This window comes from Saccostrea echinata, unplaced genomic scaffold (genome assembly GCF_033153115.1).
Source record: "Saccostrea echinata isolate AGI-Se365-2 ecotype Australia unplaced genomic scaffold, CSIRO_AGI_Sech_v1 ptg000051l, whole genome shotgun sequence".
NCBI classification, from domain to species: Eukaryota; Metazoa; Mollusca; class Bivalvia; order Ostreida; family Ostreidae; genus Saccostrea; species Saccostrea echinata.
In genome coordinates this window covers 3,430,835-3,456,520 of record NW_026889800.1, presented here as the reverse complement: position 1 = coordinate 3,456,520, position 25,686 = coordinate 3,430,835, and the positions used below count along the sequence as shown (strand labels likewise).

Below are 25,686 nucleotides of genomic sequence, written 5' to 3'. Positions count from 1 at the left end.
CCAGATTGCCAACCTCTAGTCGTTTTTTAATTTATAAAAGAAGTTATAAGAAACTTAGAGATGTAAATAAATTTCTTACAAGGAAACACAATCCGGGAATAACTTTATTCTGGCTAGAAACTGGCTCATAAAGCAAACAAAAACAATACATAAAAAGCAAATTTTAAAAATACTTCAAAACTTCAAGATTAGTATTACTATATTATTATCTCTACCGAACTTTATTTCAAAGGGAATGGAAATGTCAAGCTTTCTTGTGTTGTTTATTATATAATGTGCAATAATATTTTCGAAATTTTAGGTAATTACTAATAATCTTTCATAATGCAAATCATTCTATCCTAGCTTTAAAATCTTTTTAAAATGCATTTTATAACTGAAATACAACTGACAAACAGCGATTTAATTTGTCACTTTCATTTTCATATGTTAATTTTATATTACACAGTGAAACTTACAAATAACTGCTCATCTAATTACACATTCTCCTTTAAGTAGAACAGATTCAATTCTTCAATTCGGACCTTCACTTTCATTTAAAGTTCACTTACTGACCAGTCTTTGATATTTTTTTTTATTGTCAGTGCTGAACGCTTAAAATACCGTACCACTTACAACACCTAGATTACTGCTCTATAAACAAATGAAGAAAGGTTCGAAAGCAAAAATTATATATTAAAAATGTATGAATCTTAATATGTTTAATTCAGCGATTCTTAATTAGAGTGTTCCAAGGAACGCATGTATCACCTGCTTTGCAGCTTCATTAAAGATGTAAATAAATCTAAGTGTAGCTAGCTATTTTAGTATTTATTTACTACCAGCATGATAGTTCATGAATGCACAGAAAAAGCATCCTCACATAGTATAAGACTGCGATAGAGTCTGACATTCAAAGAAAATATGATTCCCAACCCTCAAATGAATAATTAAGTTGAAATAATTATAAATAATTATTTATCATTTTACATGTGCTATTACGTGTTTCAAAGTCTCTACACCAATTGTCACTCTACACGATCCGTTGTGGGATACCGATCCCGATGTTTTTTGTTTTTTTTTTTTTCAGTATAAGGATTAATTTTTCCATGGTCCGAAACTAAGCGATCAGTCTTAATGAACTAGATTTTGTGCAAGCTGATTTACATCGGAATTTGTTACTTGCATTTAAATAAATACAGTTTGCAGAAGAAAGAATCATATAACTGATGCAAAATAATGATGTATTTAATTCCTTCAGTGTTTTGCATGCACATGTTTATTCTTTGCGATTCTTTGTACGGACATGTCCGTGTAACATTTTCCTGCGTTTCTAAACCACTGGATCAGTCCATTTGCCTTCTACAAAAGGGGTGACACAATCATTTCGCGCCAAATGTCACATGTAAATTATCTTCCGCCTTTTTCTTGGATTGTTCTATTGAATGGGTGTGATAACTTCTGTGGAAATAAATAAAGTTTATTCTTTTAACCTGATTCTTAAGCTTCATATTTTTTATTAACAGTAAACTTTTTCTCATTTTTTTTATAAGAACACATTGTATATGGGCAGGCAACAATAAAGTAATGGGTTTGCTGATTGTTCTTACTATTTATCCCATAAGTGGACTAGTCTAATTATAAACAAACTCCCTCCACCTAGTAAATCGGACATCCTTTCTTGATCCAGTCTGTTTTCCACCTTTTCTTTGAATATTACATTTTATTAATAATGTACTTTACAAGGTTAGGTTTTTAAAAAAGCTTAAAAAGTCAGCCAGTAGCATATTATTTCATGCTTCGTGATGAACAAGGGTTTCCTTTTAATATAGTGACAAGAGTGTAGGTCAGTACCCGTAGAGGAATGGGCTTCACTCCCGTAAGGTTCTAAGTATAAGAATCGGCAAAATGAAGAAGACATCATGATCTGTACTGGTTTTCATTTTATAAAAAAAGCACGTTATTATAATTATGAGAAAGGTCCTGAAATCCATTGAAAAGAAAAACTAAAAAATTTTAAAACTGTACATAAAGATGTATTTTAAACTCATTTATAAGACATGTTTATGGTAAGACCATCATCGCGAGAGTTTTGTCCGGGGGGGGGGGGGGGGGGGTATTAGTATCTTGTTTTGCTCTAGCTATAAAGTGTACAGGCCATTTACTTTGAGATTTAGAGCAGCATTGAAGCATTTTTGTGTCTCAAACACTTCAAGACAACTTTCCCAGTTAAAAACGTTCATAATTTACTTCGTCGTCGAGGACGACGGAAAACAGACCAGTCTATATAATGGATAGAGGCCGTCTCATCAATCTTTCACTGACCAAAGAGTGTGCATGAAGAAGCGCTCTTTCAAGTAAGAGAGTACATGTAATATGAATTTCTTTAAAACGAATCATCTAGCTATTCCCCCCAGAATTATAATCTACGCTAGAGCACTTGCAGCTTCATCCCAACGTAACTAGTCAGCCAGTGGGCTAACTAATAAATGACCAAACAGTGGCATGTCTTAGATATTCGTTAATCTCTAGTATTTGATTATAACATTTGAAAAAGTCAATCGTACATATTGTGTAATGAAGTATCGCAACTATATCGCTCCTAGATTACGGAAAAGTTTAGCACCTCTCTTGCTTATATGTTCCAAAGATATTGATTGATTAGTCAGGCAAGCTTTTTGAAAAGCTATTACTTGTATATAAATATCAGTTTGTGTGGTAACTGAATATCATACAGTTTCAAAGTACAGTATTATGAGCTCATAAACATGTATATATGCTAATTATCAACACCCCGCCTCTCAAAATTCAAAAGTCTTAAGTTAAATTAAACTGTCCGGGGTATTTTTTGCAAAGTAGGTCAAAGGTCAAGGTCAAGTGAATTGTAACGCTGGTATTTTCCATGTTTTATGACAATCAGTGCACATGCTAAAGAGCATATACTTACCCCTTAAATGTCAAAAATATGCTGTATATTGGCACTTTTAACTTTTTTTAATAAAGTAGGTCAAAGGTCAAGGGTCACGAGGTCGGTAACAATGGCAATGCACAAATTCCATAGTGCCAAGCAATACATGTGCAAAATATCAAGTCCATATCTCTTACAGTTCTTGAGATACAATGTGTGACAGACGGACAGACAGACAGACGCCGGGTAAAGCGATCCCTAAGTGCCGCTCTGCTCTGCAAGCGAAACAATAAAGTAATGACAAAAGAGCTGTCTAAATCACTTTTAATTTGACAAAAGGTCTACGCAGTACAGTTAAGGTGCCAAATGGAAATATCGGCGAATTTTTTAGATAGAAAGTACATTCTTTACAAGGATGGGCGTTCCTTTTTAGGACTTTACTATTATCGGACAAATGCAATGTGGTTGAAAACTACATGTTGAGGACTATTAGATTTCTTATTTAGATTTGTCACGTGATGTGGCAGTCACATGATTTTAGCAAATATACCTGAAGTATTGAGGTCATCTATAAATTCTAATATTACAAGGGCATGACCAAGTTAAAAATCTAAGTTTAACATATAATTATTTTCAAAACCCTTTGTAGTTTGTGAAAAGTGCTGCGAACCTACTAGTATATAGATTTTACTATCTAATTGCTAAAATTACATTTGTTACACCGTATGTTGAATATTTGCTGGTCAAGTACATTAAATATAGATATAATTAATTCATTTTCAAGATTTCAACAGGTTCGCAGCACTTTTTAAATATCTTCATACTTCTTGCGTTTATGTGTAAAAGCTTGTCATTATTCATTGAGTGTATGCCCTTGCAATATATCGATTTATTACGACCCTTCCATTACCCTTCAATGAATCTGCATACAAATATACGACAGTATCGCTTGTCTAGGGAATGTACGTGAAGTATATGAATAAGATCATAAAATAGACATCGCATCCAAGTTAATGACCTCTTATATATCTACAATTTATATTTTATTTAATTACAAAATACATTTTTCCATTGTATAAATATAACTTGATCCGCCTCTCACTGCATACAAACTGCGTCAAATTTTACGATATGACGTCACATTGACAAGTGCATTGCGATCAGTGAATTGTTTATATATTGCTCTGTGGGATTTAACCAACGACAATAATGCATGCACTAGTTAGTATTGATGTAGTTCAAAGCTATTTAACAGTTTAAAATAGCAAATCATTTCATTTTGAAGTAACTTATAATTTTGTGTGATGTCATAGTGAGCATTTCCCGTATAAATTATGCCCCACCTCCTTACTGCAGCCTTAACTGTGCTGAGTAATATGTAACTGTAGAATTATCGGGAGAGTTTTTAATCAAAACTTCATTTTCTACCTGAGAATAAGTACACGTACCTACAATTTCTACAAGGTTCTTAATTAGACCTTCAATATTCAAGCAATCTTGTTCTGCATTGAAATGGTATTTGCCAAACTCCAAAATGCGACGAATAGAGTTTTTGAGTCGTCTACTTGTCGTGTTATTGTTTTTGGTAAACATATAACATGTTTCTTCAAATAATTCTTCAAAAAAAATGCAATATTCTTTCAGTCTTTAAAATATTGTTTGCTTTGCAACTGTCGTTCGTATCTTATAACAGAACAATTGTGTCAGTTTCTATAATTAAGGTCTTCCGTCTTCACGGAAGACCTTATAGTGATTCTACTGTTTCTTATTAAGGTCTTCCGTCTTCACGGAAGACCTTATAGTGATTCTACTGTTTCTTATTAAGGTCTTCCGTCTCCAACGGAAGACCTTATTGTTTTCGTTCGGTTTCTTTTTCCCTATTATTATTAGGGTCTTCCGTCTCCAACGGAAGACCCTTCTATTATTCTATTGTTTCTTTTTCACTTTTATTATTATTATTATTATTATTCTTTTTTTTTCTTTACAATTTTTGTGCAGAAGATTTCTCGGAGTTGGCTCGATCGATTTACTTGAAAATTTCAGGAAAGATGTATCTTTGTCTGAACCTTATACGTTTTTCTTATTTTTTTGAAATTCACTTCTGGTCGGAAGTTATCGCCCTTTAATCAAAATTCAGAGGACCTCCTTGTCTGCAATGGAACTCAAAAACGATAATAGCTAGAGTGCTGAAATTTTCAGCGATGCTAGAGGACATGTTGCCATTGATCACCTGGGTTTTCAAATCTTCCGGAAGTGCCTAGTATGGAAGCTCGGTAGGGGTCAAAATTTAGGACACGAATCATGAGTGAATTTTAGAGACATTTCTTACGATAACTTTTTAACTATGAGTATTTTGTTAAACCATATTGAACAGAAATTGTGTAGAATTACAAGATCTTTTATATGATATCAAAGAAAAAGGGCTGACTCATCAGATTAGGGGCTGAGAAGGGCCAAAAGTCTTTAATCAATAACTTTTTAACGATCAATATTTTGTAATGCATTACTGAAGCAAAAATGTTTATCTCAACAATTTACAACTATATATTATGATATTCACATCATATGTTACATAATTAAGGGCCATAAGGGGCCAGTATGCTAAATCTTTGACGCTTTATATCTCAAAAAGTGGGAAATATTTTGATAAGCAATATTGAACAAAAGATGTCCAAAATAATGTTCTAAACAAGATGCAACCTTTCATTTTTTGCTAAACGTCCCCATTAAGGAGTTGAAGGGCCGGCCCCTAAATACTTCTTTTGCAAATATCTCAGAAACGAAAAAGAATTTCTGAATAGTTGTTGAACAAAAAGTGTTCAAAATCATAAGAGCTTTAAAGAGATATGAAGAAAAAGGGACTGGACCCTCACAATAGGGGCTGAGAGGGGCTGAAAGTCTTTAATCAATAACTCTTTAACGATCAATATTTTGTAATGCATTACTGAAGCAAAAATGTTTATCTCAACAATTTACAACTATATATTATGATATTCACATCATATGTTACATAATTAAGGGCCATAAGGGGCCAGTATGCTAAATCTTTGACGCTTTATATCTCAAAAGTGGGAAATATTTTGAAAAGCAATATTGAACAAAAGATGTCCAAAATAATGTTTTATACCAGATGCAACCTTTCATTTTTTGCTAAACGTCCCCATTAAGGAGTTGAAGGGCCGGCCCCTAAATACTTCTTTTGCAAATATCTCAGAAACGAAAAAGAATTTCTGACTAGTTGTTGAACAAAAAGTGTTCAAAATCATGAGAGCTTTAAAGAGATATGAAGAAAAAGGGGCTGGACCCTCACAATAGGGGCTGAGAGGGGCTGAAAGTCTTTGAACAATAACTTTTTAACGATCAATATTTTATTATGCATTACTGAATCAAAAATGTTAATCTCAACAATTTACAACTATATATTATGATATTCACATCATATGTTACATAATTAAGGGCCATGAGGGGCCAGAATGCTAAATCTTTGACGCTTTATATCTCAAAAGTGGGAAATATTTTGATAAGCAATATTGAACAAAAGATGTCCAAAATAATGTTCTAAACAAGATGCAACCTTTCATTTTTTGCTAAACGTCCCCATTAAGGAGTTGAAGGGCCGGCCCCTAAATACTTCTTTTGCGAATATCTCAGAAACGAAAAAGAATTTCTGACTAGTTGTTGAACAAAAAGTGTAAAAAATCATGGGAGCTTTATGGTAATATCAAGGAAAAGGGTCTGACCCCTTAAATAAGGGACGGAGAGGGGCCAAAAGTACACAATCAATAACTCTTTAATGATCAATATTTTGTAATATATTACTGAAGCGAAATAGTTCTTCTTCACACACTTTATCTAAATAACATGATGTTGATATCATATGTTGTGCAACAAGGGGTCTTTAGGGGGCCAGATTGCATAATCTTTGGTGCAATATGTCTCGAAAAAGAAGCATATTTTGATAAACAGTATTGAACAAAAGACGTTCAAAATAATATTCTGAACAATATGCACTCTTTGAATTTTTGCTAGACGTCCCCATTTAGGACTTGAAGGGCCGGCCCTTAATATTTCTTTTGCATATATCCCGAAAACAAAAAAGAATTTCTGAATAGTTGTTGAACAAAAAGTGTTCAAAATCATGAGAGCTTTAAGATGTTATCAAGAAAAAGGGGCTGACCTCTCACATTAGGGGCCAAGAAGGGCCGAAAATCTTTAATCTATAACCCTTTAATGACCAATATTTTGTTAAACATTATTAAAGCAAAATTGTTCGTCTTAACAATTTATTTATATCATTATATTTAAACGAAAATCTCATTCAAACTCTTATCTCATCTTATCAAAAATCGGACGGAAGACCCACTCGTTGCTCGCAACGAGATCTCATCTAGTTATTATTATTATTCTTACCGATTTTGTGCACGCGAGTTCTCGAAAACGTCTTGGCCGATTTTCATGAAACTTTCAGATCTGATAGGTATTGATCTGACCCTTATTGGAAATTTTTTTCGTTGATGACGTCACTTTCTATCTCGAGATATTTAGGATTTTCTGATTTTTAGAGGGTCGGCTTGTCCTGGAAACTCCTCCGAAACAACTTACGATATTGAGGCAAGATTTTCAGTGAGGGTAGGGGAAGGTTGGTAGATTTGCAGGCAGGTGTCCAAATCTCTCTAGCGCAAAAGGCGCCGAAGCTCGGTAGGGCTCAAAAAATGTCTCAGAAACATCTCACAAAATTTTACACCTTTTCTTTCATATCTTCATACCTGCTAAGAATTTGTTAAAACATATAGAAGAAAAGTTGTGCAGAATGATACGACCTTTCATTTGATATCAAGAAAAAGGGGCTGACCCCTCACATTAGGGGCTCAGAGGGGCCAAAAGTCTTTCATCTTTAACTCTTTAACGATCAATAATTTGTAATGCATTACTGAAGCAAAGATGCTTATCTTAACGATTTACAACAATATATGACAAGATTCTGATCATATGTTACGTAATAAGGGGTCACAAGGGGCCAGAATGCTAAATCTTTGACGCTTTATATCTCGAAAAGGGGGAATATTTTGATAAGCAATACTGAACAAAAGATGGTCAGAACAATGTTCTAAACAATATGAATCCTTTCAGTTTTTGTCAAACGGCCCCATTAAGGACTTGGAGGGGTGGCCCCTAAATATTTCCATTCAGCATATCTCCACAACGAAAAGAAATCTCTGAATAGTTGTTGAACAAAAAGTCTTCAAAATCACAAGATCTTTTATTTGATATCAAGAAAAAGGGGCTGACCCCTCAAATTAGGGTCTCAGAGGGGCCAAAAGTCTTCAACCTATTACTCTTTAACGATCAATAATTTGTAATACATTATTGAAACAAAGATGCTTATCTTAACGATTTACATCAATATATGATAAGATTCTGATCATATGTTACGTAATAAGGGGTCACAAGGGGCCAGAATGCTAAATCTTTGACGCTTTATATCTCGAAAAGGGGGAATATTTTGATAAGCAATACTGAACAAAAGATGGTCAGAATAATGTTCTAAACAATATGAACACTTTCAGTTTTTGTCAAACGGCCCCATTAAGGACTTGGAGGGGTGGCCCCTAAATATTTCCATTCAGCATATCTCCATAACGAAAAGAAATCTCTGAATAGTTGTTGAACAAAACGTTTTCAAAATCACAAGATCTTTTATTTGATATCAAGAAAAAGGGGCTGACCCCTCAAATTAGGGGCTCAGAGGGGCCAAAAGTCTTTCATCTATAATTCTTTAACGATCAATAATTTGTAATACATTACTGAAGCAAAGATCCTTATCTTAACGATTTACAACAATATCTGATAAGATTCTGATCATATGTTACGTAATAAGGGGTCACAAGGGGCCAGAATGCTAAATCTTTGACGCTTTATATCTCGAAAAGGGGGAATATTTTGATAAGCAATACTGAACAAAAGTTGGTCAGAATAATGTTCTAAACAATATGAACCCTTTCAGTTTTTGTCAAACGGCCCCATTAAGGACTTGGAGGGGTGGCCCCTAAATATTTCCATTCAGCATATCTCCACAACGAAAAGAAATCTCTGAATATTTCTTGAACAAAACGTTTTCAAAATCACAAGACCTTTCAATTGATATCAAGAAAAAGGGGCTGACCCCTCAAACTAGGGGCTGAGAGGGGCCAAAAGCATGTCATCTAGAGCTTTTTTAATAATGTTATATAAATCAAAAGAATGAAATCTAATTAGGGAAGTCTATATATTATTATCTTTTAACAAAGATCATAGTCAAAATCGTATCTCATCTTATCGAAAAATCGGACGGAAGACCTACTCGTTGCTCGCAACGAGATCTCATCTAGTTATTATTATTATTATTATTTTTCCGCCCATCTAATTTTGTGCACGCGATTTCTCGAAGATTACTTGATAAATTTTAATGAAATTTGCAGGAACAATGTGTTTTAATCTGAAGTTATTTTATCCGAGAGATTTTTTGGAAATTTACTTCCGGTGTCAAGTTATTGACCATTTTCTGAATTTAAAAAGACATTTTGTCCGCAACTAATCTCAAAAACGGTAAAAGATATCAATGTGAAACTTTCAGGGATTATAGATCGTGATAAATCCTAGCCGGGACATGACTTTTCGTTCGTCGTCGGTACTTCCGGTCGTTACCGGATGCGAATTTAAAAATTGAATTTTCTAACATTTTTGTTTTTCAATATTTTTCTTTGATATTAGTAGGGTTAATAGAGGCATTTCCAAAAAGGCATAATATATAATTTGTTTAAAAATTGATAAATCCAAACTCTAGATATTCGCATTTTAAAATTTGAAGCGGGTCCAAAATGGCGGCTGTCTCCGTAAACTCCGACGAGCAGGTCGGTACTCGGAGCCCCTCGGGTGGCTGGTACCTCGCACACTAACCTCCAACGTCAACGGTGTTCTATTATTTCGGGTTTAATCCCGATTATGTCTGAATTTTCTTTCTCGTTTTTTACCTTTAATATACGTTTTCATCTTCATAAATGATGTTTTTTTCTGTGTGAATCCTGCGCCATTTGCATTTGTTTTAAATAAATCCTTAAAAATCCTTGCATTTTTGAATGACCCGTGTTATATTTCACGGACATTGGCAAGTCAAAGTTTACCTGAGAAAAAAAAGTTAAATACATGGGATTTTTCACTTATGAAATAGTGATTGAGAGTGATCTCCCGTGTAGAATTCTCTACGCGGTGAAAACCAATAAAACATATGTTTACAGAGGTAAACAAAAAGTACGCGTACTTCCTTCAACCGGTGGAATCATCTATACAGAAAGAAAGAAAAGTAGTAATGGCTTTGTTGTACATTGTGTTCAGGAGACAAAGAGTCAACAGGTCGTCATTTACCATAGTTATGCTCAGTATGCTGGGAAAGGCAAAGATGTGACATATGCTTAAAGGTAGACCGACTGAGATCAGTTTCTAGATTGTATAAAGGAAGCAGCATTTATAACTATGAATAAAAATTGAAATAAATCCATGCCAATATTTTTTATGACAATGTGTTTCAATCAATTCATTCAATTACATGATAGAATCAATCAACCAGTCTGACTCTCTTGACCCTTATGAATCAAATATGATTATAGCTGTTAAGGGAAGTAACTCAAAAATAGAGATCGGTGCCGGTATGTCCTTTTCTTGTTTCTTTATTTACATTTTCAGCTAAACATCTAGAAATCATAGGAAATGAAAATACAATAATGTACATAAAATAAAAACCATATGAAATAAGTGAGTTTTGGAGAAATATTATGGTGAAAAATTATGTAGGTCCCTTTTTTCAATATTTTACATAGGAATTGCATTGAGAATTGCAAAAACACTGATTTGGCAAAATCTAAAAAAAAAAAAAAAGAAGGTTGGCTTGATAGGTTAAACGATCGAGAATATAGCCTGTTTATTACAATCAAAACTACTCAAGAGTTCTTGATAAATTCTATATGAGAAGTTGTCTGAGCAAGAACTCGAAAACGGTAAGAGATTAAGACACCAAACTTATATGAGCAACAGTCCTTAAGATGTAGGCAAAACCATTTGGGTTCAGAGCGTCAGCCGTCACTTCCAGTCTTCACAGGAATTAATAAAAGAAATCAAAAATGTTAACTTTTCTTTATTTAAGTAAAAATTGCATCATTTTGTGATAGAGTGATTTATTTTATATATTAATTATTATATTTCAGGATTAAATTAATTCAGTTAAATTGTCATATTCATTTCTTTACAGCATTTCATTTATTGAATAAATCCACATGGAATTATTTACATCAAGCTGTGTTTATTTAGTTATTTATAGATGTATGACATCACAGTGGTCATTTAACCCCTGTCCCTTTCTATATATATATCTTGTGTAGTGTCCAGGCCAACTTGGATTTCATTGGTTGGTTAGTTTCCCTCTCTTTTGGTTTTTACTTAGTTAATTACTTTTGTTGGAGATCTTGGTCTGAGTAGACATATTGGCTTTTGATATGATGACTTATTTATGACAATGACCAAGACAGGACAGAATGTAAGTTTACTTTTACTAATTTCATTATTTCTATATAATTGTTTATCTGCTAAATTACCAAATAATAATATTCTAATATAAAGTATGAAAGTTCAGTTTGTGTGATTATTTTATGACTTTGTAAATATTCAGAGTAATAAGTATATTTTATATCTGTGACAATAAGTGTGTAATATAGTAAAGTTATATTTATATTATTCATACACAGATCACTGAATAGAGTACAGCTGTGTTCAGCTATATATATATATATATATATATATTGGAGTTATGGCTCTATATCACATATAGGTATGATGTATATATATTTTGAATATTGTCTATATAATTATATTATTCTGGAAGAGTTCAGTATAATTTGATCTCATTGTTTTATCTATATATTCCAGAGTGTTCATACTTTGTACATATTATTGATTAAGAAAGATAACTCTTAATGTTTTATCTATGAGCACAATTAAAGGGAAATAACTCTTCATTTGACCGTGCTATCTGGCAAGTGATCTACATGTATGCTTTGTTATAAAATATTTATGATTGTTTATATATATTTCAGAGCTGTGATAATACTGATTATACTGAGAGTGAATATATTTATCAACAACGACAGCATGGCGTTTGTCATTATTCTCATATAAACGAACCCCATTTCAATGGCATCCACGGTGGGATTGGCTGACTGCCCATTGCGCGACTGACCGTGAGGATCTCACGCCGAGGAGGATCTAGGATCCACCGACGTGGTGTATTGTGTGGACAGATAGAGACTGATTACTGCGTAATCCATTCAACGCTGGACTTTCAGTGAAAGTGACATAATTGAACTTTTTGTGACTATTTATTCATTGTGGTGTTTAGAAGCTTGCCAGCACGGTAAGGTATTTTTTATTGTTGTGCCCAAAACACGTGTATTTTGGACTGACCAGTCAGACAGGCATACTAGTGTAAAGTAAATAGCCTGCTATATCCTTCCTGTATATAAGATAAATGTAAATATTATTTATTTTTGAGCAAAAGACAATTGTAGTGTACAAGAAATTAATTCTATTAATCTAAGATACCTGTTTCCACCCTACATTAATCTCTTTTTCTCTTGATCAGCTGACCTTGACATTAGTGACCTACATTTAGACTTTCAGGTACAGGTTGTTTACAGGTGATTTGAGGTAGTGTCTAGTGAGTTAATTGTTTTGATCAGATTTGTTGATCTAGTCAGTATTTAGTTGCTTTATCACCCCTATATCACCCCTGTAGTAAATATGTGAAATCTTTCATTTAATACTCAGATTGCTGTACATTTAAGTACATATTCCTAAGGTCACATTACTTTGAGTAATCAGTGTTGGTGGTTTTCACCATTGTCCGTCATTTATTGTTTACCCATTGAATTCCTTTTCATTTTTTTGCATTGCTGTTCCGTTTACTTTGATTTCGCGTTATTTTGTTTACATCGGGTATTTGACCCCTGGTCGAGAGTTCGTCACGCTTGAGCGCACACGATGTACTGAAGAAAAGAGTTATCTTCCTTGTGTAAGTTTGTAGTTAGAGTTATCCTTCATTACTTAAAACCACTGTAGTTATTTAGAATACAGTATTAGATTAAGGTTATATTTATTTAGGATTTAGTTGGTACTTTCTTTGAACTTTGATATATATTTATCGAACTTATTAAGATATTTAATTTACTTATTTTCATTTCAGCTTATTTAGAAATTTAATATTAAATTTTGCTTTTCAGGTGTATAATACTTTTGCATTTCAGTGAATTTTAATGTTACATAGAATTAAAATTTAATTAAGTAGATATTTAGAATTTAAGTTTAATTAGTTTTATTAATTAGTAAGATTTAATTATTCAACTTCATTTCGGACTCTTCGGATTGGATTACACATTGGATTCTTCAACTTCAGAGGATGTAGTTTACATAATTTAGATTTATTAAGATAATTAAGGTAGATTTAGTTACTAGGTACTTAGTATTTAGTAAATTAGAGAAGTTTATTCAGAAATCGATCAACAACAAATCATCATGTCAGTAGAAATTTCACAGGAGGAACTCAATCAAATAGCATCAGTTTTCAAAGAATTAAATGTAAAACCTAAAGCTGATACAGCACAGGATTTCAAACAATGGATGACTCAGTATGTTGCACAAATGAATGAGGAGGAATTTGTCAATGTAAAGACAGAACCACACACGGATACTGGAAATTCATCAGCATCAGGAAGCACCATCAGTTCCCACATCCCAAAGATCTCTTGCTTTTCTGGAGATGGCAGCAAGAATGACACCACATATGATCTTTGGCGATATGTAGTTGACTGCTTGATCAAGGAGAAGTACAAGGAGGAAACAATTGCTCAGTCAATTAGGAGATCATTGCGAGGAGATGCAGGAAAGGTTGCCATGAGACTTGGTCCTGGAGCCACTGTCACCCAGATACTGGACAAGATGGAGAGTGTATTCGGCACTATAGAACGAGGAGAAACAATCATGGAGCAATTTTACAGTGCGCGACAAGAAAAAGGAGAGGATAGCATGAGTTGGAGTTGTCGTTTAGAGGAGATTTATAGGAAAGCTGTTATCAAAGGAGTCGCAACAAAGGAGGATGCAAATGAGAAATTAAGATCAAAATTCTGGAATGGATTACATCAATGGATTAAGGATATTACTGGATACAAATTTGATGCACTGACCAATTTTGATGAACTTAGGAAGGAAATCAGACTTGTAGAAAAGGAACATGAAACGAAGAAGGCACAATCTAATATGGCTGTAGCATCAAGTGAAGCTGAGAAAGGAGATGAGATTAAGGAACCTAAAGGAATGATTCAACAGCTTACTACCAAAGTCAGTGCTATGGAAGAAGGAAATAAGAGATCAGGACAACAGCGCACAAACAGGAATTACAAAGATTTTGGTGAACCATATGACAGAGTTCAGCCACAGTCCAGAAGAGGAAACTATGGATCTGGAAATTCAATACAGGAATTACAATGGTCCAAGATATAATCAGGGATACGGCTATGATTATGGATATAGCGACAATCAGGACTCTGCTTTACAAGAGACAGAGGATGGAGAACCTATATGTTATAGGTGCAGACAACCTGGACATATAGCACGTAGATGTCATGTGCGTTTGGACCACAGCAGAAGACATTTAAACACCAGGAGACCTTCGTTGCGGGGCAGACGATAGGTCAATACAGGAGAAGCCCTAATAGGAGTAGAACCAGTGAATTAGTAGGGAGTACTTCAGAAGTTGAAGCAAGTTTAGAAGGAAACTTAGTCAGAGCATTGATAGATACTGGATCTACTGTGTCAACAGTTAGCTATGATTTTTATATGAAACATCTTAGTCACTTGGAACTTCATCCAATAGAAGAACTTTTAAAAGTGGAATGTGCTAATGGTCAACAATTACCATATCATGGATACATCGAGGCTTCCATCATCAGTAATGGATTACCACAATCATCAGAAGAACAACAGTTTCCATTACTCGTTGTATCAACAAGCAATTACAACAGTACAGTACCACTACTTATAGGAACAAATATACTACAACATATGCTAGATGATGTCAAAGACAAATATGGAGACAGATACCTACAGGATGCTGCATTATTTACACCATGGTATCTAGCTTTTCGAAGAATGACAATACGAGAAAAAGAACTTGCTCGCAACAACAACAGACTTGGAATTGTAAAATCAGCTGAAAATCACTGCATTATTATACCACCTAATTCAACGGTTTCTATATCGGGATATGTCGACAAAGCTATACCATATCAGTCTACAACAGCTGTTCTACAAGCCACATCCTGCTCTGTAATTCCATCAGACCTGGATATTGTACCATCACTTACAGACTATACCTATCCAGCCAATCATGTGATAAGAGTGGACATTGATAACATCACTACAAGGACAGTACAAGTTCCACCTAAATCTATACTTTGCGAGCTACAACCTGTGAAAGTAGAACCAAATCAAACAGATATTCCTTGTTCTAACCTCCAGCAAACCAAAGATGTCCTGAATTTAGTAAAGATTGAAGAAGATGGGCTTACACCTTCAGAAAAACAAGGAGCAGAACATTTATTAAGAAAGTATGAAGATGTCTTCTCCAAATCAGACACAGACATAGGACACACCAACATCGTAAAACACAGAATTGAGCTACATGATGATACTCCATTTAAACAAAGACCAAGGCATATACCACCTGCCATGTTTGAGGAAGTCAAAGATCATTTGAGGAAGCTTTTAGAGGGAGGAATTATAAGGAAGTCTAAGTCACCCTGGTCGAGTAATGTTGTCCTTTGTCGGAAGAAAAACAACGAACTGCGCATGTGTGTAGATTACCGACAGTTAAACCTTAGGACAAAGAAAGATTCATATGCATTACCACGAATAGAAGAAATTTTGGATGCGTTAGCAGGAAATAGATTTTTTACCATACTAGATATGAAAAGTGGGTACCATCAAGTTGAGTTACATGAAAGTCACAAGGAAAGAACTGCGTTTACTGTTGGACCCTTAGGTTTTTACGAATATCATCGTATGCCATTTGGTCTAGTCAACGCACCTGCTACATACCAAAGGCTTATGGAAGAATGTTTTGAAGGACTTCACCTTGATATATGCTTCATCTATTTGGATGACTTGATAATATTCTCAAAAACATATGAACAGCATTTAGAGCGGTTGGAAAAGATCTTTCAACGACTAAGGGAAGTAAATCTTAAGCTGTCACCAAAGAAATGCGAATTTTTCAAAAGGAAAGTAAAATATGTAGGAAACATTGTTAGTGAAGAGGGAATAGAACCAGACCCGGAAAAGATCTGTAAGGTACAGAACTGGCCGCAACCAAGAAATTCAGATGAAGTTCGCCAATTCCTGGGTTTCGTTGGTTATTACCGGAGATTCATTGAGGGATTTTCAACAATAGCACGCCCATTGAATGACCTTCTACCAAATACCAAGAAGAAATCTAGAAAGGGAATAAGAACATCAAAAGAACCAGACAAGTGGAGATGGGGAAGTGAACATGAACAAGCCTTCAAGACACTAAAGGAGAAACTTACAACATATCCAATTCTAGGATTTCCAAATTACTCCTTACCCTTTGAGCTACATACAGATGCCTCATCATCAAGCATCGGCGCTGTATTATATCAGACGCAAGACAGATTCAAACGGGTTATAGCCTATGCCAGCAGGAGTTTGTCCAAATCAGAAAAGAACTATCCTGTCCACAAATTGGAATTTCTGGCTTTGAAGTGGGCCGTATGCGAAAAATTCAGAGATTACTTGTATGGAGGAACATTCAAGGTTTATACAGACAACAACCCACTCACCTATGTCTTAACATCTGCGAAACTTGACGCGACAAGCCAAAGATGGATTGCTGATCTCGCCAACTTCAACTTTGAAATATTATATCGACCTGGATCACACAACGCAGATGCAGATGGATTAAGCAGGATACCAAACCAAGAAATCATAACATCCGATTCCATTAAGACCATATGCAACTCAACTGTATCCAATGATCCCTATGTACAATGCTTGTCCATATCTCCATCTTCAGTTGACAACCTACCAGACTTGAGTGATCAGACAGAGGTTGATATTCGTCGTCATCAGTACAATGACCCAGTGTTAAGATTCTGGATACCATACGTGCGAGATAGGTACAAGCCAGCAAAACACCATTTACCATACAACAACATCCAGTACCATGCTTTACTTCACAAGAATTTTGACAAACTTAGATTAAGAGATGGGATCCTCATTAGAGAAACAACAGTGAATGAGAAAAAGAAATCACAGATAATTTTACCTAGATCATGTATTGGAACAGTATTGTACCATCTTCATACTGACATGGGACATCCTGGCCACGAGAAAACCATCAGTTGAATTAGAGATAGATTTTATTGGCAAGGAATGACAGCAGACACGGAACATTTCATTTCAAACTGCAGGAGATGCCTTCTAAGAAAAACGACACCAACCAGAGCCCCACTCATTAATATCAGAACATCGCAACCTCTAGAACTGGTGTGTGTAGACTATCTTAAATTAGAAAAATCAAAAGGAGGATATGAGAACATCCTGGTCATCACCGATCACTTTACTAGATTTGCGCAGGCTGTAGCTACAAGGAACCAAACGGCCAAAACCACAGCTGAGGCATTATTTCATCATTTCATCGTCCATTATGGGATACCTTTGCGGCTACATAGTGATCAAGGTGCAAATTTTGAATCCAAAATCATACAGGAGCTCTGCAACATTCTTGGAGTAAGCAAGTCGAGAACAACACCATACCACCCAATGGGCAACGGCTTAACAGAACGTTTCAACAGGACTCTTCTAAAGATGTTAGGAACACTTGAAAATTACCAAAAACAGGATTGGAAGTCACACATTTCAACTTTAGTTCATGCCTATAATTCGATGAAACAGGAAACAACAGGCCAATCACCTTTCTTTCTTATGTTCGGACGAGAACCCAGACTTCCAATAGATCTCATTTTCAAAACAGATGGACCAAATCAACACGAAAACCTGAATTCCTACATAAAATCTTTGAAATCTAAATTAGAACATTCTTACCATTTGGCACAGAAATCTATCCAAAATGCCCAAGGAAGACAGAAGAAGAATTATGACATCAAGGCAAGAGATGCTGTCATTCAGCCAGGAGACAGAGTATTGGTCAAGATAGTTGCATTTGAAGGCACTCACAAATTATCAGATAAATGGGAGGAAGAGCCATATATAGTGCAGAGTCAACCAAACAAAGAAGTTCCAGTGTATATTGTAAGAAAAGAAAGCAACAACACCTGTATAAGAACTTTACATCGGAACCTTTTACTACCAATTGGACACTTAGATTTTGAATTACTGACAGAAAAGCCTAAGCCAGCACCTAGGAAATTAACAAAACCTCGAGTCACAAGAAGATCCAAACAGAAGAGTACCTCACAACATGAGGATAGTGACTCAGAGAGCAGTAATGAAGAAATGTTAGTACATGAAGCAGCACCTATTGCTTACAGCAAGATTAGTACACCTGCTTCTGGGATAGAAAGTAACCCGCAGGAGAATACATTGGCCAATGAAGAAGAGAGCGCTGAAGATGAGAGTAGTTCCGGAATACCTTCACCTGCTGAACATGTTGATGACACAGGTACTTCAGTAGCTACCATTACAGAAGACACTGACGTAAAGGAAACAGAACAGTCTATAGACACAAAACAACAAGCAGAAGCTGATAATGATGATTTGGATAATACCAATTCTGATGAAGACTCAGCTGATGAACAACAGATACCAAAGACTGTACCAAGAAGATCTAAAAGAGTAAAGAAAACAACATCATGGATCACTAGTGGAGACTATATAGTAAACCAACAGATAGCAAAACAACAACCAGACTGGAAAACAAGGGCTGATTATTTGCAGACATTAGCTTCCAGCAATGTATTTCATTCCAACAACAGTAAAGAACTCGTAGAAAAGGCTCTGATAGATATTATTACAGGTAAGAATTAGTTAAGATAAGTACATTAAGTCAGTCAGTCAGTTCGGTAAGTGTATATAAATTTTCAGTGATATTCTATGTTTTATATGATTTTATTTTATTTTACAGTCGTTATTTCTTTATGAAATAGTAAATGACGAGGACGTCATTTCACGAAGAGGGGAAGTATGTGATAGAGTGATTTATTTTATATATTAATTATTATATTTCAGGATTAAATTAATTCAGTTAAATTGTCATATTCATTTCTTTACAGCATTTCATTTATTGAATAAATCCACATGGAATTATTTACATCAAGCTGTGTTTATTTAGTTATTTATAGATGTATGACATCACAGTGGTCATTTAACCCCTGTCCCTTTCTATATATATCTTGTGTAGTGTCCAGGCCAACTTGGATTTCATTGGTTGGTTAGTTTCCCTCTCTTTTGGTTTTTACTTAGTTAATTACTTTTGTTGGAGATCTTGGTCTGAGTAGACATATTGGCTTTTGATATGATGACTTATTTATGACAATGACCAAGACAGGACAGAATGTAAGTTTACTTTTACTAATTTCATTATTTCTATATAATTGTTTATCTGCTAAATTACCAAATAATAATATTCTAATATAAAGTATGAAAGTTCAGTTTGTGTGATTATTTTATGACTTTGTAAATATTCAGAGTAATAAGTATATTTTATATCTGTGACAATAAGTGTGTAATATAGTAAAGTTATATTTATATTATTCATACACAGATCACTGAATAGAGTACAGCTGTGTTCAGCTATATATATATATATATATTGGAGTTATGGCTCTATATCACATATAGGTATGATGTATATATATTTTGAATATTGTCTATATAATTATATTATTCTGGAAGAGTTCAGTATAATTTGATCTCATTGTTTTATCTATATATTCCAGAGTGTTCATACTTTGTACATATTATTGATTAAGAAAGATAACTCTTAATGTTTTATCTATGAGCACAATTAAAGGGAAATAACTCTTCATTTGACCATGCTATCTGGCAAGTGATCTACATGTATGCTTTGTTATAAAATATTTATGATTGTTTATATATATTTCAGAGCTGTGATAATACTGATTATACTGAGAGTGAATATATTTATCAACAACGACAGCATGGCGTTTGTCATTATTCTCATATAAACGAACCCCATTTCAAATGTGGTAGTGTCAGATACACGGCTTCCTACTAGCTTGGGCTAGTGGGTTAACCCTTTAGCTCAATTGGTAGAGCACTGGACTGGCAAGCCAAAGGCCCCGGGTTCAATCCCCAGCAGAGGCACAAAATGTCTCTGTTACATTTGGCGCCCACGTTGGGACCCGGGTGTTCTCTGGCGGGTGAAAGTGATTGCCCCCAGAACTTCGCCCCACAGGCGTCGGCACTCCAAAAAGAGATGAGGACATCTCATTCTCTGGAGGGGGACAATGTGGTAGTGTCAGATACACGGCTTCCTACTAGCTTGGGCTAGTGGGTTAACCCTTTAGCTCAATTGGTAGAGCACTGGACTGGCAAGCCAAAGGCCCCGGGTTCAATCCCCAGCAGAGGCAAATAAATGTCTCTGTTACAATTTTATTGCATCTTTTTCGCAAATTCGAAAGATGTTGGTCCCACCGGAAACAAATATGACAACTTCCGGTCATAAGAGAAAAACTAAATAATTTGAGTATTTTACTTTCCCATGAATATACTTTAAAGATAGAGTATTTGAAATGAATTTTAAATATGTTATTCAGAGTGCAAATGTCTTGAGTAACCTTGAAAACGTCAACTTCCGGTTTAAGGAGACAGCACGTTGGATCTTCAGGCTGACGACCAGGGTTAAATTTCCAGAGTGTCCGAATTTCTTTTATCACTTTTTCAGCTTGAATTTTCGTTTTTATTTTCAGAATCGGACGGAAGACCTCTCATTGCTCGCAATGAGTTTCTAGTTATTATTATTTTTTTTCCCCAAAAAAAATTTTGTGCAGGCGATTTCTCAAAAACTATTCAGTGGTTTTAAATGAAACCTTCAGGAATTATGCGTCGTCAAATGGACTTTGTTCATCAGAAGGAAAATTTGGAAAACTCGCTTCCGGTGCCAAGTCATTGATAGTTTTTTGATTTTAAAATGAAATTTTGTCCCCCCTTTTTTCAAAAATGGTTTAAGATATGAACTGGAAACTTGTTAGAGATGGTAGGTTATGTCTTCTAAATGAGGGGAATCACCTTTTTGTGCGTCGTCAGTACTTCCGGTCGTTACCGGATGCGAATTTAAAAAATTCGAATTTTTAAACTTTTTTGTTTTTCTATATTTTTCTTTTGTTTTAATAAGATTAATAGAGGCTCTTCTGAAAATGCTTAATATATAATTTATTTTAGAATTGATCAATCCAAACTCTAGATATTCGCATTTCTAAATTTGAAGCGGGTCCAAAATGGCGGCTGTCTCCGTAAACTCCGATAAGTAGGTCAGAATTTACGGAGTCAGCCGAGCGTTTGTTTGAATGAAAGTACCACAAGGATCAAAGAAATGTGAAGGAATTGTTGGATTGTCACATCACAATTACGTTGCAATTCTGTTTCGAACTAGAGTTTTAATCCGGGGTTTCCTCAAACGTCTACTATAATTGTTCTTGTCTGTATCTCAAAGTAGAAAAACGACATGACTACAAGTGGAAATACGATAACTACAACCTTTTGTTTTACACCACGGAAAACTGATCCTAAACCATGGTTATAAGTTATAGCTTTTTCAAGAAACTTGCCTGACTAAAGCAATCAATACATAGTAATTATTACGTGGCCATTGTTTTTCCCCATGCAGGCTTGTGTCATATTAAATGAACAGAAAAGACAAAAATAAGAAAACCATTTTTTTAAAGATTGTTTAATGAAAATGATTTAAATATTTTTTTTCTAAAAGATGTTGTTATTGAACATAAATGGTATCAGATTCCTTGACCGTCACAGGACGAGACATGTTTTTGGGCGAAACATTCCAGTCTTTTCATGAATGTGTAACTAATCGGGATAGTCCACTTTGGGGGTAAACAGGAAAATAAAACTTGTAGAAAATCTTACCTAAATCACTGCTTTAGTGTTACTTATCCATACGATATATGATAAGTACAATATGATAAATATACTTTCTCAAGCTCGATATTCAGGTTATAAGAACATTTTGAAATTTCATTGAAGCTATCACCATTCAATAGAAAATACATTCCAAAGGAAATGCGCGAATATTTACCAGTGACGTTTCGCGCGAAATAATGTATCGTGACCAACCTTTCGTAGTAGACAAATGGTCTGATGCAGAAGTATATAGAAGTGCAGAAAAAGATTACATGGACATGCCTGTATATGGAATTACATGAAATAAAAAGTTGAATACATAAAGAATAAAAGAAAGTAAACAGTATCATCAGAAAATGGCTAAAGATATGAATATGAAACTTGCTGAGGTGATAGAAAATCAAATGTAGTTATGGAGATCGACCATTATTTTTCTTCGTTCTTACTTCCGGTCGCAAACGGAAGTGAATTCAAAAATGTTAAATTTGCAACTTTTTGTTTTTCAATATTTTTCTCTGGGATTTACAGGGTTAATAGAGAGTCTTCTAGGAGTTTCATGTATGTTTTCATCTTTTTGATTGAAAAAGTTTGCAGAGATTTTTATAAAATTCACTTCCGGTCGAGTGTTTACATGTCCTCAAAATTAGAATTTGTTCTCACAATATTGCTCGGCAACAGTAAACGACTGAAGTCTAAAACTTTCAGGTCTGATAGTCAGTCATCAGTTTATTTGAATCGTGAGAAAATCTTGTATCGCCGTTACTTCCGGTCGTGACAGGAAGTGGTGCAAAAAAGTGAATGGTTAATGGTTAGCTTTCTTGGATTTTCACGCTGAATTTCTTTTATCACTTTTTCAGAGTGATTTTCTGTTTTTATTTTCAGAATCGGACGGAAGACCTCTCATTGCTCGCAATGAGTTTCTAGTTATGCTTATTATTTGTTTTTAAGATCAAATCATTTTGATTTCTTTTAAAATACAAAAAAGAGCACAACTACTTTAACAATTTTCCAGTCTTCATTTTTAATTTTTTTTTCTTTTTTTCTTTTTTTTTTTTAATTTTAATCCGTCGGAAGGGACGTTAAATGGTGCCCATGTCAAGGATTACAACCCTATGGCAAACAAAAGATCGTTTCTCTGGTTTTCGGAAAGGAGTACTCACTAGGCTCACTGGAGGCCACCAAAAAACTTTCAAAACCGGTCATATAAACTTAATTTTCCGCCGAAATATGGCTTAAATATTGCCAACTCGGCGTTAAGCACTAATCAATCAATCAATCTCATATCAATAATCTCATAAGATTCTCATTGATATTCTCCAAGTTTCGTATAAATATTTTTTTTCAATACTTTAACACATATTTTTATTTTAAAATGTACACATTTTTGACACATCAATAACCTCTACCGTGTCATCTTGCTATTGTGCCATAAATACACGATTTGGTCATACGTCTGGTTTAAGAGTTTAATACCACATGTCTTCAGTTAAGCCAAAGGTATTTTCAAACAAGGATCGTCTTTGATTTTATTAAATATCTTTAAATACAAAAATATACAAAGTATACAAACATAATATTTCGAATGGGATAGCAGTTATTGAATCCTCACACCATAAACGCGCAGTTGGCTCTCAAAGTACACATTAAAAGGATATTTTAAACAAGTTACAATTTCTTGTGTTTTCTAAGCTTTACTGTAATAATTGCATAATACTTATTCATATCTTTTTAGCTGCAAATATTTCGTAAGCTCCTACAGAATCAATTGTATCATGTTTTTCATAGTATGCCCGAAGAGTCCCTTCATTTTTCATCTGCGTCACGTTTTGTATCATATTTTGAATTTCTGCCTCCGTACAAAGCGACCAAAAAGAGTTTACATTTCTCCAGGACTCATGAAGAGGACCTTCTATATTGTCATAATTTGGAAGATACGAAGCCATTAATGTTTTATAAGCTGATTTCAAAGAGAAGCCGGACTCTTCAAGCATACGTTTCATTTGTTTATGGGTGGGTAGCCTTTTCTGCAGTCTCTTGGTAGTTTCTGGAACTAGATGTGTGAACCAATGACCGTCAATATTTTCCGGAGTATCAGCAATAATGGTCAACACTCCGCCTGGTTTCAGTATGCGATAAGCCTCCTTCAGTGTTTGAACTAGGGCCGGAAATGATTTTCCATCAGGGTTTACCTCTATATGATGCAAAACCTAGTAAAGAAAACGATTTAAATATTTGGCAAAGAGAATTTATGATTTTGTGTTTTTTAAAGAGAAATTTATCTTTGAACGTCTAGTATTGTATGTAAAAAGAATCATTTAGATTTGTTATTATATAAATTCGAGCTTTACATTCACAAACTTGAATCCAGATATTTCCTTAAAATAACGAAGTTTAAAAGAATGAAATGGGTTTGAAATGTGAAGATAGCAAACAGTAATTGTGTTCAAAAGTCCAATTAAACACGCAGTTTATAGGCAAAAGACACGGACAGCTGAAACATCAAAGGTGGAATTAGGATCAGCAACCCGACCATTCAAACCCGCTGGGTGACCCATTTGATGATCTGGTTATCGGAAAAATCCGAATAAAATTCAAGTCTTACAGGTCTTATGAAATAAAGGTCTTACACATTTTAAAAACGACATCGGTCAACATTCGACCTAACGAAAGATTCTCTTTTGAAGAAAGTCATTGTATCAAAAAACAAAATTTGTGAAAAGAAAAGTTTACGCCAAAAGAGATAGTTAATATCCTTTTATTGTTAAAAGATTTTATTGTTAGAGATTGTTAATATCCTTTTATAATCTACCTATTTGTCAGTAGCATGTCTTGTTTTAAAAATAAATAGGCAGGTGATAATGGTATGTTGCAACATAAACAAGGGACGATGACGATAGAAAGTTGAAGTCATCGCGTTTTCTTTATAGTTTAGTTGTTAGTTGTCATTGTCTTTCTTTTATTAAACATAATAATGTGGTGTCTTTTATCTCGAATTTAATGAGATATATCGAAACAAACTATGAATACAAATAAATATTCATATTTGATTGAACATCGATGATTCAGGGATTTCAACATCCTCTTTAACATCAGCATTATCGTACGTTTTATTGTTATCATGACCTTGTTAACAAACATAACTCATCACTGGGTTGTATTTTGGCTGACTTGTTTCAAACCAATTGTTAGGCCTTTGTTTTTTATACTAAATTTGACTATAGAATGTTCTGTCAGCCTGATCAATACTTAGGAATCAAGGCGGGTGTGACCGGTCAACAGGGGGTGTTTACTCCCACTAGGCAACTGATTCCTTCTCTGAGATTTCCGGGGATCAATGTTTTATGCTATGTTCACAGATTTTTATTGTTTGTAGATTTTTGGTTATCTTCACCATTTCAATATATCTTAATGGTGAATAAAATGCCACAACAGGAGACTCTTTTCTTTTCACGTAGAACTTTTTGAATGAATTTTGCTTCTTAATACAAAAACAAACCGCTAATAATGGAAAACAGTTAGTAATAATTGTTAGAAGGCGTAGTCTTCAAAGGCTACAGAGATATTGTCAATCATGAACTGGCAAG

General features: G+C 34.4%; 1 pseudogene; it reads right to left on the bottom strand.

Moving 5' to 3' along the window:
* Window positions 1–25,686, bottom strand: part of LOC133203485 (uncharacterized) — a 58,021-nt pseudogene that overhangs the window by 16,262 nt on the left and 16,073 nt on the right.